Below are 7,421 nucleotides of genomic sequence, written 5' to 3' on the forward strand. Positions count from 1 at the left end.
AAAACATCCCAGATTTCAATTTTGTTCTACATCAGTGATGGTGATATAAAGCCACACAGTCAACTGATGAAGACGTGGAAGGAATCAGTTGATGAGAACCTGATCCTAGCGGACATCACAAGAGAAATAATATCAGATAAAAGAGGCTGGAAGTCATCAACCAGACAACAACTTCAGCATAAGACAAGAAAAAGAAATAACTAAAAACTATATATTTCATTTAAATGCATCTATTTATACTTTTTTTGTTTTATTTTACTTCAGTCGAAATTCTCAGAAATCAAGGAGCCCACAACCTGGGGCTAACACTTGAACTCTATATGAGATACATAGATATTCGAATATTCCATTTAAGTTCTTTATCTCTCAAACACTGATTTAGTAAAGAAATTGAGAACATAATTTTCTGTTTCCCCAATTAACCATTTTTGTATGTATATCTTTCATTTTGGTCTATTGGTCTTACTGGATTCCAGGACAAGAATTTATCTAGTCTGGTGGGGTATCCAGCTTCATGCAGTTACTTGAGGTAACATCACATGGAAAAGATGCACCATTCCTTGTAAAAGCTAATGTGTGTTAGCCATAGTGAGGAGATCTTATTTGGGCAACAAACACTATGTGATTTTGAATATTTGGTCAGGATTTATTTCTATGGGAAAGTATCCTCATACCAGGTTTTTCTGGCAAACCCTGTACAGAGAGACCTTAGATACTCAAGGATAGTGTCTAGTAGGCATTCAAGTTCTCTCCTCTATACTCTCTTTTTTTTTTATTTTACTTCAGTAAGTTTTAAGAAATCAAGGCCCTCCCTCCTGGAGCTAACACTTGATGCTGTTATAATTTAAATTTATATCAGAGGGCTCTTTTAAGAATAGATACTGTTTCCTTTATGACTGCTATTTGTATTTCGTTACAGCTTGGTCTTCCAGGGACCAGTGTACACAGCTATATGTATGTTCAGATGAATTATTGCTTTTTCTTTCAGATCGTTTAAAGACTTTTAACGTCTAATCACTATTTACAATATATTTCCCTTATTTTTCTTATTCTTCCTATCGTTCTACCCGTTTACTAGAAACGAACAATAAGTGAAAGCAATTTGTTTTGACCCCCCTTCCAAATAAATAAATACTAGTTGAAAAAATATATCCATAAAAAATCAGATTATCCGATATTAATGAAATTTTCATTATTTATTAATGTTGGAGACCCGTGTTAGGGGTCACAAATGAAAGAAACCACAAGTAGTGTAAAGCGTATAAATATATGTATTCATCGTAATTATCATAAAGAATACAGGAACCACTAAAGTGTGATGAGAGAAACGTGTTCGTTGCATGCAGTTAAACATGGTATGAATGTCTCCATTTAGACTCTGAAACCAGTGGTATCCATAGGACTGGTTGATTCCACTTAGTTCTTAAATAGGGGTGATTTGTATACCATAACAATTAATAAATGAACGGTAATAAGGAGTATTTAAAAAAAAAAAAAAAAAGAAGCAGAATACAGATTTGGGAGGTCACTTAAATTACTTAACCTACAACCCACTTAATTTTAAGGGTGAAATACGTCTTATTCCGATAGTCAAAATACAGTGAACCTCTTTATAAAACGATACTGTAGGAAATAAGTTATGTATCTACCTGCCTTGCGCCTGGATTGGAATTAGAAAACTATGGCCTTTTTAGTACGCCATTTATTAGAGTTTTGGTATTCGTGATTCACGTGTTCACGTGATTTCACTTCATGTGCGTCCTCCCTTTTTCTACTATAGGCGATTATATGCCGCATGGGAGCGGGGGGGGGTCATATCCAGGCAACTGCCACGAGGGATGGAATGCATATTAGTCTGCTACCAGATCTTGAAGGGCGAGCATTCACAACAAGGCAACCTGTTCCAACGTTACTTTCTACTTCTTGCTTCAAGAGCATTACCTACTGGGAATTTGCTTTAATAATAATAAAAAAAAATAAACAAATAAAAATAAGGTTCGAAAGCAACTCTTAATAGAAAATGATACTCAAAATCTCGAAATTTAAAGGTAAAATAAACTTATGAATTTATTCAACTCAACAACAGCACAATATTTTGTTAAAAACGCCCTCCCTACCTTCTGGATCCTGGAGGCAAAGATCAAAGTGTAGTAGCTGTTCTGGCAGATACTGTAATCAAAGTTATATGTGGGGGGAAATCCCATATATCAGACCATTGCTCTTGTAGCAATCAGTTTTGGTCAATGTAGGGGAAACCCTTTATACCAATTGTCACTATCCAGTTCCCCCTCGGAGGAGCTGATCCCTTTCCCACTCTCTCCGCATTAAAAACGGCCTTGTGCCTAATTTGCTCAGTGGAGAAGCAAATGAATACAAACAACACAATATTTCGCGACTTGCAGCACATAACATCACGAAATACTGAAGATAGTATATTACTCCCAAAAGTTTAGATTACAATTTGGAAAAATGCATTGCAACAGATCCTATAGTTCATATTAAAATAAAGAAATGTCTTGAGCGCTTTAAAAGCTAAGTACCTTTACATTTCTTTTTCATTTGCACCTTCATGTTGCTTTTCAAAGGTTATTACTGAGTTTCGACTACCGGTATAATAAAACGAATGGGGGGGAGAGAAGTAATTTAAGTTCGTTGGTTGGGCTTTAGCGCCATATCGATCCTGTAAGTTCATTTAATGCTATGAAATGTCATTTATCGTAGACACCTATATGTAGGTTATTTACAATTGTGTTTTTGAAATTAAAATAATTAGAAAGCAAACACTCTATTTTCAGAAATGGATGTGTTTTTTGTTGTTGCAGTTGTTGGTTTTTTGTGTGGGCAGATTTTTTTTTCAAACAGACAAAGCGAAATAATTTGAGAATAATTCCATTACTTTTGTCTAATTGTCAAAGACTGATTATGGAATCTACCTATCCTCTTCTTATCCAATTAAATGTCTGAGCCTAAAGGAAAAAAAAAGATTCTGGTCTCTGGACAAATGATTTTGCCTTAAGTCTTATCTGAGTGGAGAATGAACTAACAAGACATTATCCGATTCAAAACAAGAATACATAAAAACAAACAAAAACAAGCAAAAGAAAAAAAAATAATTCGGATTTAATTGTGACCAATATCTTTCAACAACAATCTTAAAGAGACGATGTAAAACGCAAAAACATACATAAAATTTATTTTCGCAATCCAATTAAACTTGAACGCTGAAGAATTTTTCTGCTGGTATCCTGTGGGTCAGGTTTTATGATCTTTTATATATCTACTAGCACAGGGGCGCCCGACCTTGCCGGTCATAAAATATGCTTAAATATGTTTTAATTCATGCAGATTTCGTATTTGTTATTACAGAGCAAATTCTCTATTGAATATATATATATATATATATATATATATATATATATATATATATATATATATATATATATATATATATATTAGTGATGGGACGATTCCGATATTTTTCCCGATTCCAATATAATTACTGATTCCATATTAAATTCGCGATTTCGATACAATTACCGATTCCGATTTTTTTAGAAATCTCTAAATATTTATCTTTTATAGTGTTATTTTGTCCTGAATACTATAAAAGCACATCTTAAATGTGCCTATATTTTCTCAAACCTAAATATACGCTTGTGAGGCAGTAATCTAGAGATTTTAGTTTTACTGGAAGTTTAAATAACTAAATATTTATTATTTTATTATTACTACAAGCAGTGGGAGATGTTTCTTAAACCAAAATCAAATAAAAAAAGATATTTTAAGGAATCGGTTTTGGCATTGGAAAATAGGCTCCAATTTTTTCGATTATGATACCGATTCCGATACCTCTAAAAGCTCTGATTTTTTCGATTCCCGATTCCGATTAATCATCCCCACACTAATATATATATATATATATATATATATATATATATATATATATATATATATATATATATATATATATATATATATACACTGCTGATCAAAAGTTTAAGACCACTTAAAATCTTTAAAAAGAAACCTTTTTTTTAGGTTAGATTTTAAACTTCCGACTTAAGGTTACTAATACTACAATCTAAAAGGTTATGGAAAGAAAAAAGTACATTCCAAAAATGTTATATTAAAATTTGCATTTTTATTAAATTAGGCTTTTTACACATGATCAAAATTATAAGACCAATTGTTAGATTTATCGAAATTCTAATGTTTTTAGTTCAGTTAGAGATTAGCAATCACTGTGTAAAGGTATTACCATGCCTAAAGCAAGAAAACTAATCGAAGTTGAGCGCTCTCGAATTCTAGGATTCCATAAGCAAGGTTTGTCACAGCGAGCAATGGCAGCTAAGCTAAATCGCAGTAAAACTGTTATTTGAAACTTTCTAAAGAACACTGAGAATTATGGAAAAGCAAACTTTCTCCTGCATTGAGTGGGAGAATCAGATGGGTTGTTATGAATGACAGAGGACAATTAAGGCGGTTACAGATGCTGATTGCAGTCCAATAAAGATCAGACGACACTTACAACAAAAAGGCATGGTAAATAAAAAGCGTGAACAAATTCCTCGATTGCTTCCACGTTACAAATTGAACTGCTTAAGATTTGGTCGTGAATACTAAATCTGGGACGTTGAGAAGTGGAAGAAAGTCCTGTTCTCTGATGAGAAAAAATTCAATTTAGATGGTCCCGATGGCTTCCAGCGACATTGGCATGAAAAAAGCATGCTCCTTGAAATCTCTTCCACACATCATAGTAGTGGAGGGTGCATAATGGTATGGGGTGCCTTTTCTTACAGAGGGACGATGGAGCTAGAGGTGGTGCAGCGTCGTCAGACAGCAGCTGCTTATGTTTGCATGCTACAAAAAGCATCTTTGATGATGGAGGATCATCGTTTGTGTGGGGATGTATGGTTATTCCAACAGGATACACATTGCAAGACGGACCTTGAGCTTTCTACTAGAAAATGGAGTCCATCTCTTGGGACATCCTGCAGGCTCACCGGACTTGAACCCAATTGAAAATGTTTGGGGAGGGGTGACAAGAGAGGTTTATCGAAATGGCAAACAATATTCAACAAAAAATGAACTTCGTGAAGCCATCTTCAGAAACTACAGCAGGATCCTCCACATCTTAATGCAAACCCTATTTCTAGCATGCCCCAAAGAATTTTTGAAGCCATCAAAAGCAGTGGAGGTGTAATTCATTATTAAGTTTGCTTGTTGAATGTTTTCATGCACTTTTCATACACTTTTTGTACAATTTAATAGAATTTTTGTCTCTGGTTTTATAATTTTGATCATTCAATAAAAATGTAAATTTTCAAAATAAATTTTTGAAATGTAGGTTTTTTGTTTTCATAACCTTTTAGATTGTAGTATTGGTAACCTTAAGTCGGAAGAGTTTAAAATCTATCCTTTAAAAAAATTTTTGTTTTTTTTTAAAGATTTTTAAGTGGTCTTAAACTTTGGATCAGCTGTGTGTGTGTGTGCGTGTGTGTATATATATATATATATATATATATATATATATATATATATATATATATATATATATATATATTGATTTCAGAAGTTTAAAAAAAAAACGACTTAGGGTGCCATCAGTTAGAATCGAAACCAAAAGATTCGCTACCATTTAAGCTAAACCAACAGATAGATAAGAAAGTTATAAAATTAAACCACTTTTATTTATGATTAGTTTACGCATCCGCCAACTAATAGAAATATCGGCAAGTTGAAATGAACACTTTGCCAGCTTCTGTACGCGTTATAAATCTATTCAAACAAAGACTTTACTTATAACCATCTTTGGTGTTAGATTACTTTTTCCTGTTAATTTCAATCCTATGTGACCAGTAGTTTAAGAGTTTATCGGTTAAATATTTACACACATGCACATATACATACATCTACTGTTTCCTCCTCCTCAGACAAATGTCATCTATGGAATCTTTTAATAAATTTTACAGTTCTTTCTGCGATTTAACCATGTTTGGTTGAAATAAACTCCAGTCTATGTCTGATTTGTCCACCTAGTTTCAGTCATGTATGTCCACCAGTCTTTGTTTTATTGCCATTCAATGATAGGTGAAGACACTGGTGACTAATTCATCAGTTGAAGGTGTGTTTCTAAATTCGCTTCACACTCACTGGATCTTAATCCCTAGCCAGATTTTTATCTGTAGAATAATCTGAAAGATAACATATATCAAAATAATCTACAGACTATTCCTGAGCTGAAGAGCATCATCACGGCTTAAATAGAATTAGTACCAAGAGAAGAATGTGTCAAATTTATCAATAAATTTGAATTAAAATCTTAAATAAAAAAAAAACACTCATTCACATCATATAAATTAGATGGTTCTAATGTTGACATTGGTTTCTAAAATATATTTTTAGTCAGAATTCTATTCTGGAAAGACATCTGGTACTTACGAGAGTGACCATGTGAAGGTTGCCAACATCCTAAATGATAATATTTCTGTAAAACGAACTGGATTCGAACTTGGCTCAACCAGTTTGTTAGTTCGTGTGATTGACCATTTAGTCATTATCACTTGCATAAAAGGCACCTATGGAAGTATACAATCTATTTGTTTTTGTTTTTTGTTGTTTTTTTTTTTTTACTGTCTTTTTTTGTGAAGGATATTTTTAATCAAGGAAGAGAAGAGAAATATTGGCTTGGCCAAAAAGTTATTTTTTTAAGTTGATATTAATGCAATTCATTTTCCATGCTTTATTTGGAAATTTTGAAAATGTCTGTAATTTGTTTGCTTGTGAAATGGAAATCTTATTCAACTATGACTTTCACTTAGTCACTGTCGATCATCTTTTGCCAAGCATCTCTTACTCTAAAATTTCCTTTCCGGAATCGACATAGCCACTTTTGGCACATCTGTTCAGTAAAAGTATTATCCCTGTACACATGGCATATCTTTATGCAAGTATCTGTAGATTTTTCTTCCTTTTCTGTAGAAAAAGAAAAACATCAGATGCCGTAGTGTTCTTGTTGATCTTCCATTTCAAGACCTAAAATACAAGCAAAACTCTAAGAACTCGGAGACGTCAACATACTCGCTACACCAAATACAAGAGTTGAAGAGTAAGAATATAAAACGATATTTAGTAGTCTGGAAATAAAATGAATAAACTTTTTGCCCAATCCAATGGTTTGTAAATAATTCCAACAGGTGTACTTAGTAATAAAATCAAGACGGTTCGGTATTGCTGACTGAAAATTGGTGGACAAGTCAGGCATAGACTGAAATTTTATCATTATTACATAAGGATGAATTACAGAAATAAATGTGAATTTTATTAACGATGCCATAGGTAGCATTTGTAATTCAATTTATCAACAAACTTGTATAATCGATTCGGTTTGTATTATCGGTGTATTTGTTGTTATTATAGGT

General features: G+C 32.9%; 1 protein-coding gene across 1 annotated transcript in view; it reads left to right on the forward strand.

The window, feature by feature from the left end:
- LOC145292051 (dynein axonemal heavy chain 5-like) overlaps window positions 1-7,421 on the forward strand; it is a 579,775-nt gene that overhangs the window by 474,418 nt on the left and 97,936 nt on the right. The window lies entirely within an intron of this gene.

The sequence above is a fragment of the Euprymna scolopes genome, chromosome 13 (genome assembly GCF_053919585.1).
Source record: "Euprymna scolopes isolate OS-2025 chromosome 13, ASM5391958v1, whole genome shotgun sequence".
Classification (NCBI taxonomy): Eukaryota; Metazoa; Mollusca; class Cephalopoda; order Sepiida; family Sepiolidae; genus Euprymna; species Euprymna scolopes.